Raw genomic sequence first — 10519 nt, 5'->3', positions numbered from 1 at the left:
AGTTATATTATGTTGCAAATTCCTATTAAACCATACCCTTTCTTAATTCTCTGTATCACACTTACTGGCATATGATATTTGTATTGCTTTACTTATTTATTCAACTAGAATAAAACAAATTTTTACTAATCACATTCTCAAGGTTTGGTACATTGATGAATTCACATCTCCATTTCACATATTTCATTCAACCAGCACTGGGCTTAACAAAACAATGCAAACAACTCAACAAGTACTTCATGAATTGAAGTGAATTTTCTAGTCTTTCCACCTGTCATAAAAAGAAAATTTTCCAAAGAAATAACCTAAAGAAAGAGGATATGGTTAGATAACAGATATTTAATGGAGATTAACTGTTAGTGCTAGCTCAATTACCTAAGCATTAGCCTTGATTAAATTTATACTTAAAAAAGTATAATAAAGCTCAAAAAAACTGAAATTTAAAATGAGAAAAAATATGAAAGATAACCTAATGAAGGCATCTGCAAAATAAAATCTTATAATAATGGAAAATGTAAGTATTTCTACACAAACTTTATTCAAAAATAAATATATATACAAATAAATATCTTAAATATAAATGTATAAATATATCTATATAAATATGTATGCATATGGATATATAAATGCATATTGGTATATGTTTGCATATGTATAATTTATAAATATATATAAATATACTCCCCAAATAATGTTTTTAGTTTATATTCTGTTATTTAATAGAGAGTAAATATTATAAGTCAACTCTAAGTGCATAAATAGATGTATTCTAATTTGTGAAATATAGTTTTTTCCACTAAATGTAGAATAAAATTATTAAAGCTTTTGATAGTCATTATAATTTTAATTAATATTAACATATATAAATATTTAGAGTTAAAGAGGGAATATTTTAATAATCTTGATTGTATTTTATTAATTGGAAAATATATATTAAAATATTTCAGAAAGAATGTTTCATAAGTGATTTTCAAACCATGATATTAAATAAGTTATTATATTTTAACAATTTTAAGGTTTTAGATATCATAATGTGGCAGTATAATTTGAGGAACAAAATTAAAACAAAGAAACTAAAGTGTATATTTATTAAATGTGATTACTGGCTATGCCAAAAGTTTTATACTGTTTGTCTCTGAAATCCCAAATTAGGAAACACTATGCAAACATAAAATGCCGTGACTTGTTCATGGTCTTAATGAGACAAATTATGGCAGATATAATGAAAATATTTTGATCTTCCTTTAGGAATACCTAACCTTTCAGATTAATTTTCACATATTCAGTGTGACCAATTAGAAGTAAATGTCTGTGGACCCTGTTAAAATAAGCTATTACATTACATCTACAGAATCTCTGTGCTTTACAATGAGCCCCAGAGGGGTACTTGACAGTCCATAGAAACCAATTTATAAGGATTGCAGAAATATTAATTTTGGATATGACAGAAGGTAGAACATTTCCACAGTGCAGCGTATCTCAGTTCTGATGTCTTAGTATTTAGGTAATTAAATATGTGAAATTTGTGTGGAATTTGATTTAAACTCTGCTTTTAACGTGATGAAAATATTGAACCAAATTCTAGAGAAAGAGTGTAAACAACTGGAAAAAAATGAACTAATCTGATGAATGGATTATATTTGTTTAGAAACAACATAAATTTGATGATATAATATATAGGGTTGCCAGGTAATCTGAAAATCATTTTCAGAAAAATTCAAACTATATATATAAACTCTTTTTATTATCATATGCAGAATTGCTTTTGAGTTGGAAATTATATTTAGTTTACTACAGATAAAATTTGCCTCGTGGTTTTTAAAATGCATTTGGAAAAACTATAGCGAAAAGAGTTATGTCAGAAACATCAATTTATACGTTATTTTAAAATGTTGTACATAAAAATATTTTCTTTTTTTTATAAAATATTTTCTAAAATATACTATGATATTGCAACTGTTGCAACATTCTCATAAACAGAAATTTCTTAAATAATAATGTAATTCTTATAGGCTTTCATGATTTCTCGGTGTATTTATTTTATAAGATATTTCATTATATCACTATCCCTTTTTGAATTCTCTTTAAAATATAAAATAGTCAGTAGCAAAAGGATATGTTAAGAAGTTTGATTATGAGGACATGCAATTGCACTTTTACATTAATTAGAATGGGGGATACTGACCAAAGCCACTGAATTCCTAAGAGATTCAAGGAGCAGTTCCCATTTGCCTAACGGGAGATCTTCCAGTATTGTTTATGTGTTCGTCCTTCCTGGATTTATTCAGAAAATGGAACTTTTTCCCCTAGATTCCTCTTCAGCTTTAAGGATTTATTTCAGCTGAAAAACAAACATATAAAAAAAAAAAAGAAAATCAACTAAAACCAAACAAAAATGTTTTATCTTATTCCAGTTGAGCATCTTTCCTTTTTTGTCTTGTCTTTATTGTCTTCTATTTTTTATCCTCCTTGCTAACATCTAGGAAGCTATGCTGTTGAAAACTCATTATCTCTTTATTTTTATTGTTTTAAAGATTTATTTGTCAGAGAGAGAGAGCACAAGTGAGGGAAGTGGCAGGCAGAGGGAGAAGTAGGGTCCCACTGAGCAAGAAGCCTGATGTGGGACTCGATCCCAAGACCCTGAGATCATGACCTGAGCCAAAGGCAGACACTTAACTGACTTAGCCACCCAGGCATCCCTCATTATTTCTTTAATCTACACTTACATGAAGAAGGGGGAGAAAAGAAGAAAACAATAAAAGAAAAAAGATTTGAAAATCATTCACAGATATCAGCACCAAAGAGAAAAATGATTCTAGTTAATCCATATTATTTCTCATCTCCTATTGTTTTCCATGGATTAACCTTAGAGACAGTTCTTATTTAACACTAGAAAAAGTTGGTGGGTGCTTCTAAATAATAAATAATATAATGAAACACTAATGACTGGTCTTCACGTGTAAAAACTTTGATTCAGTTGGTCTGGAATTAACCTTGGGTATGATCATTTCTTTAAAGATCACTGAGTGATTCTAATGAATACCTGTAGTTCAGAACCATTGTTTAATTGGTCATATAAACATATTTATTGAATTCACCTTGTCCAATCCATACACTCCCATGTCCCTGTGCATTGTTGTCTTCAAATCTATTACTAGTACACTCCCTAAGAGTTTCTGAAAAATCAAATTGTTTCCCCAATTAATCCTAAAAATCATATATTAATTTAAAAGTATTTAAGGGGATTTAATTTTGCTTTACATATTTAATATTTAATAATGTTTATTTTAATATCAAAATTTTAATCTAAAGCCATTACATCATTATTCAATGACTCCAATTATAACTAAACACCATGGTGATTTATATCTTCCAATTAAAATAAAATTCATAAGCAAGCTTTATTTTAATTCATTTCAATTAAACTTTACTAATGGGATATGTAATAATAGCATATTTAAATGTTATAAATCTTTCATTGCACATTCTTTCATATTTATATTACTATATCTATGTAAATTTTAAATATATGTGAAGTTTAAAAACAATTTTCCTTGCTAAAATGTCTTTGGTTTGAGCTTATTAATAGTGAAAATTTAACCAAGACAATATAAAGGTACCTTAAAATTTTTATATTTTGTAAATAACAATATTCAATTAAATTCACAACTCTTAAGGAGATTACTGTAACCTTTTAAAAATTATTTTCTGCATCCATAGATCAATATTGCTTACACTGCTACAAGAAGGCAGACTTCATTAATATTTTTTTCTATTCTTCAATTTTTCATAGATACACAGCTGAAGAAATTTTTCACAAAAATACTTACATAGGAATTGAGAAAATATCAGTTAACTACAGTATCAGGACCATGAAATTCATTTTTTTAACCCCTTAAAACTTGTGTAGCCCATCACTGAAATTAATTTTAATTGTCTATGACCTAAAAAAAATTCAATTTAGGTCTCCTGCAATTTTAATGAAAACAGGTAATTACAGGCTACCTTTTGTGCAAAAATAATTTTTCAATGGTTTTTAGAGTCATTCATTTTTACAATAGAGGCGCAAATTGTTGCCAATTTTTCATGTAGTTTTTATACCTCTGAGTAATCATGTTTGAATGGGTAAATGGGTAAATGGTATGCTTTCTTCTATAAAGTGGGAGAAGGGAGATTGCAAGCAAAATTAGAAATGGTGTCAGAAAGCCAACACAATAAAAACACAATCTCAGGAAGATAAATATTAGAAATGGTACATAAAGATTTTGAATTTCTGCTAATTAATTTCTTTAAAACTGTGCAATTCTTTACACCTCTTGGGGAATACTCTTGCATAATCTAGGTTATATGTAATCCATTTGCAACATTACAAGTATTTTCCCTTTACTGTGGTTTTTATAACAGGAATAACTTGAGATAATTTATTCAGGAAAATAACTTCTTTTTCTTCAGGAAAAAATATTTATTTATGGTATGTAACAAGAACATCCAAATGATTAATAAAATTTATAATTTATCAAATGTTTTTGCAGTTATTTCTTATTGTTACAGAAAAACAATCTTTAATCAGTACCATGAGCATATATATTTATCAGAATTAGGGTTTTTTTTGTTTTTGGTTTTTTGTTTTTTTTTTTAAATAGGCTCTATACCCAGCGTGAGCCCAACTTGGGGCTTGAGCTCACAACCCTGAGATCAAGACCGGCGTTGAGATCAAAAGTCAGGTATTTAACCAACTGAGCCACCCAGATGCCCCCAGAATTAGACATTTAGAATTGAGTTCTCATTTTGTGCCTTTGGTTACTATATTTTCATAATTTTAGTATGCTCTTCTGGCCCACATACTCCTTCTTTAATTTGTTGCTATATCCCAAACTGCTACTAGTTTACTATTCTCCACTTCTTTCTCAATATTTTATTTGTATGTAATGTCATTATATATTTTTTACGATATAATGTGCACAAATCATATGTCATCTTTTTAAAAAAGAAATTGTTTAATGTAGAAAGCATGTAATAAAAATGAGGGAAAATCACATTACTCACTACTCCTAATACACAGAAATAGCAACTATTAATAACTTGGTATATAGATTTAATGTTCCTGTCTATAAATATATTATTTTCAGAGTTGTTTTACAGTATATAAAAAGGAAATATTGTATTTTTCTTTTATTTTGTAGCTTGCCACTACACCAAACTTTTTATTAGTTCTAATGAGTTTTCATTTCTCCTTCTAGCTTTTCCAGGAATACAACCATGCTATCTTGAAAAAAAAATTCTCTTTGCTTCAGAAAGCATACCTCATTTGTTATCAATTACTCCTAAATCAATAACTGCTATGTTAATAAACACAATTCTCACCCTTCCTTCAAACTCCTGCAGTCAAATAAACTACTCTATATATTCTCCTTTGATTACTCCATTAAACTTACCATTTCCTTGCCTTTCCTTAGCTCTGATCAGATTTCAGGTGAAGAGTGTCTCTTTATCCCAGTCTCCCACTTCTTAGTCTTTCATCTACTTCAGCATTTATGTAATTGGTTGCCATGTCCCCTATGCCCTTCTAATTCTTTTTATGCTGTATTTGTACTTTTACTATCATACCTTAAATGAGCCTTCCTTTATCCCTCCACACAGTGAATCCAGTATTTTGCCTTTGATTACCAATTACAGATATTTATCAAAAAAATGCATGCACATGATTAAAAATTCATATGTAAAAAAGCTAAAAGCTAACAACAAAAACAAACCCTCCATCCCAGTCTTCCCCAGACTTTTTCTTGTTTTTTGCAAAGATAATTCCTATTAACCAAGTACACATTCCATCATTTAAAAGAAACTATATTTATTAGGGAAAAAATGTAACTAGCTCTATTTATCGATTTATCAATTTTAGATATACACAAGCAGAGGGATTGGGTAGAGGGAGAAGGAGGCTTCCCATGGAGCAGGGAGCCCGATGTGGGGCCCAATCCCAGGCCCCTGGGATCATGACCTGAGCGGAAGGCACACGCTTAACGACTGAGCCACCCAGGGGCCTCAGGAGCCCCCGGTTCTAACCACCATGTCTTTACTGTTTGTTATCACAGGCTATGTCATCTGACCCTCTCTGCTTTACACTAAAGATAAGAACATAGATGTTCCACTCTAGAATGAAAGTTATATTCTATATGATTTGGGTAGAAAATTTTAACCCAAAGTTAAAAATTGTACATAGATTTTTCTCTATCACATTATAAACATTGTTTACCACAGATCAAAGTATTATTAAAAGAATTAAAGTATTTGAATTATCAGATATTTATATGGGCAAAACTGACAAAGCTTTTTTTTTTTTTTTTTTTTTTAGGGGCTCATAGGTTCCATGGGTCAGAATTTGGGTAGAAATGACTTGTCCTCTTCTGTTTTGGTATCACAGCTGAGAAGACTTAGGTACCTGAGCATATCCGTAATGGCCAGAGGCTGAAACCATTTGGCAATTTCTTCACTCTTATGTATGATGCCTGAGTTATGATGAATTAAAGGCTGAGCTCAACTGGAAATATTAACCAGTGGCTACACATGACCTCTTCATGTATCCATGTAGTTTGGACTACTTCATACAATGGAAGCTTTAGAGTACTTGGGCTTCTTGCATGGTGGCTCAAGGCTCAAAGGCAACAAAACAGAACAAGACAGAAGCTACAAGGCCTTTTATGACTCAGTCTCAGAAGTCACAAAGTAATACTTTTACGCTATTGGGGAGGGCAGTTATAAGTAAGGAGAGGGAATACAGACCCTGCTTCTTGATAGATGAAGTGTCAGAGAATTTTTGACTATGTATTGAAGATCACCTTATGGTCACATATTTTAAGTGTTATCTAAACATTATATGTAAGCTAAGGGGAAAATTTTTGTATACTAACTGTACAGAATATTTTAGAGTGCAAATTCAATAACATTCTGTATTTCAAACTTGGAAAACTACAATGCCACATGAACTTAAATATGCAGGAAAACCATAATAATATCCATGGTCCTGATAAATTATAGTTAATTGATACTACATAACGTGTTCAAAAATCTTGCCTATGTTTACTCTTTTTTTTTAAGATTATATTTATTTATTTGACAGAGAGATAGACAGAAGAGCACAAGCAGAGGGAGTGGCAGAGGGAGAGGGAGAAGCAGGCTCTGCACTGAGTAGGGAACCCGATGCGGGACTCGATCCCAGGACCCTGAGATCATGACCTGAGCCGAAGGCAGATGCTTAACCATCTGAGCAACCCAGGCGCCCTATGTTTACTCTTAATATTGGCAAAATTGGCAAAGGCCATGAGGTAGTTAACAGTCACAGAGCTTATGAATGAATTTCCTACCAATTTAAATAAGTATTTCTTAGTAGCTAATAACATTCTGGAAAGTATCAAAACTAAGACAATCCTGTAAGTTTGGACCGTAGTAATGACTATAAAGTGATTTCTGTTTATGTATCATGCAAGTTTCTCAAAGACTAATTTACATCAAAGGGGTGCTGAAATTCAAATCTGTTAAATGAGAGAATATTAACAAAATGTCAAAAGGAGAATGATGACATAATTTACTCAATTCAGAATGATCAATTTTTGGAATGTGTGTATGAAAATATGGATCTTACCATTATAATAATGATTATACATGGGGTTATAAAGAAATATAACAAGCCAACAACATATCTCCCTGTGCGAGCCGTACATTATCTTAGAATGTTTCAGTAATAAAATAAAAAGTCATGAAATAGCATTATTGTTTTCATTTTGTTGATTACAAAGTTTTTTATCCTGCAAGGGATGTTGGAAAAATTTATGGTTTCAACCTTTAGTTTAGAATTAATGTTATTGCTGAGCTTTGGGATTACAAATAGCTATCTATTCCCAACATAACAACAGACAACCTTTACAAAAGTCATTTAATAAATACTGCCTTTGCTAGGAAAAAAAAAAAAAAAAGAAGGTTCATTGTGTGAGAGCTATTGACAAAGGGCAGGTAATAATCTAATGGAGAAAGGTTATAAAATTAACAGAGGAAAAAACTTTAATTCTTTTAATAATATTCATCTACTTGGCAAAATAACATTGTCAAAATTTTCTATCACACATCATTTTTTAAATACTCCTGAAAAAAAAAAGATAGGTTCTTTATTCATTTTATTGTATAAAATTATAAACCATTTTATTGTTTTTAAATAGCTAGGAATGTCAGTTCCTATGTGAATTCAGGATACTTAAAAATAAACTTTAATATTAGTTTCATATGTTATTTTGTAAATGAAAATGTTGTAATGATACCAAAGAAATTTGTCTTCATTGCTTTTAATGATCTAAGCTAAAATTTTGAAATTATGCATGAAATTAGGGCTTGGGATAAAAAAGTTTGTTCAGTTGTTCATCATGCAATGCAATTTTCTGATTAGTACATATTTTTCATTCACAGATGCATCTATAAGTCTAGCCTAAAATACTTTTTTTGTTTCTTTCTTTGTTTTTGAAGTCTTAAAATACCTGATAAACTAATTGTTATTTGTACATATGTAAAATTTTCTCCTTGTAGTTGAATGAAAATTTCATAAAATTAGTTAAATCAATATGGAGTACATTACATATTAATTTCTTTAGGCAATCTCTTGACTCACTAGTGCACAAATAGTGATGGCTGAGTTCAAGCATTAAGTATGTGGGGGTTTAAAAAAAAAAAGCATGTGGGGGTTTTTTAGTAGAAAAACAATTAGCTCACTGGTTGTGTGATTACTCAGTATACAGTTTATGGAAAGTGACAGTGGGGTTCTGCAGGAGGCAAAGTATGAATGTCCTTTATTCTGGCTGAGGTGATTTGTTTAAGATAGCATAATTGTGTGCCCTTTATAAGTCAACCACATAAATTTAGGTTTTATTATTTTTAAGAAAAGAAAACTTGCAAATAAGTCTATAAAATGTATTACAAGTACAGAAATTAGTATATGGAAAAATGTCTGTTTATTACTGTTTCTTTGTCATTCTTCATTTTATAGAAAATTTTAGAACTGAAAATTTAGCTCAAGCAATGACAATATTTCAAGATCTATTTTAAGACTATTATATAGGATAGATTTGATAACAAAAAGTGTTTTTTCCTCTTTATTCATTTTGTAAATAATTTTAAACATTTGATGAGTTTTCCCCAGGATCATTCAATAAAGAGGCTAAGTAAAGCTAAGTTTCAATAATAATAGAATGGTCCATTCAGCATAAAAGAGAAGATGTGGCTTATGTTATATGTTTCAGATATATTTATAAGTATAAATACACATATATAATGAATGTATACTTATTCTATTTGTATATTTATGCATATATACAGACACATGTTGGTACTATATTATATTTATATTTTAAATGGGGTTGTACAGGTATATTTAAATGGTGATTATCATTCAAGGTAAACTCATTGTAAATTATACATCATTTATGAATTTTATTTTCAAGAATATTATTACTCATTTTGGGTGTAAGTACTAATATAAGAGAAAATGTATATATATTGTTTAAGTTTACATTGACCCAAACGACAATAAATTACATTGTTTTACTTCTTTTGATTCAACTCATGTTTTAGCTCAATCTTTAGGAATTAGATTAGTTCATAGAAACATATTATGTTTCAATTTTACTTATTAATTTATTTTTCTAATTTTGTAAATATTACATATATTGCTATAAGAAAAGGTAAACAGAAAAAAACACTATAAAATATAATACAAAATTAAATTTATATTTGCCTGCCACTGTGAATAAAACCTAAAATTCTTATGATTTTTAGTTTGCAAAACATTTTCATATAAAGCAGTCAGATGAATATTGAGAGCAAGAATTGACAGAAATAATCTTTCAAAATAATTTACATTTAGAGGATTGGTTTTATAGGTAAACGATTACCAGTTACTTATAAATATACTGGAAACTAAAATTAAACTTTACTTTCAATTGTGGTTGTTTTGGCATGAGCATGAGCATAATCTACTATTCTACTTATTTCAAAGTATTATAAATTCTGGGGCGCCTGGGTGTCTCAGTCGTTAAGCGTCTGCCTTCGGCTCAGGTCATGATCCCAGGGTCCTGGGATCGAGCCCAGCGTCAGGCTCCCTGCTGGGTGGGAAGCCTGCTTCTCCCTCTCCCACTCCCCCTGCTTGTGTTCCCTCTCTCGCTGTGTCTCTCTCTGTCAAATAAATAAATAAATAAAATCTTTAAAAAAAAGTATTATAAATTCTATCAGATTTTAATTTTACTCAGTAAGAATATAACAAAGAAATAATTTACAATCTCTGTTTCTCATTTATTTCTACTAATTACACCCAACAAGGGTAATATTCTTGGTTCTGTAGATAACCTAAAGAAATGTAAACTACAAAGATTCTAGAATCTAGGTGTTTAGAAAAAGTGAATGAAAATAGAAATATGTCAAAAACAAGTGCCATTGGGCGCCTGGGTGGCTCAGTTGGTTAAGCGACTGCCTTCGGCTCAGG

Source organism: Mirounga leonina, unplaced genomic scaffold, assembly GCF_011800145.1.
Source record: "Mirounga leonina isolate KUSES-001 unplaced genomic scaffold, KU_Mleo_1.0 Mir_129, whole genome shotgun sequence".
Taxonomy (NCBI): domain Eukaryota; kingdom Metazoa; phylum Chordata; class Mammalia; order Carnivora; family Phocidae; genus Mirounga; species Mirounga leonina.
Note: the sequence above shows the minus strand (reverse complement) of the source record.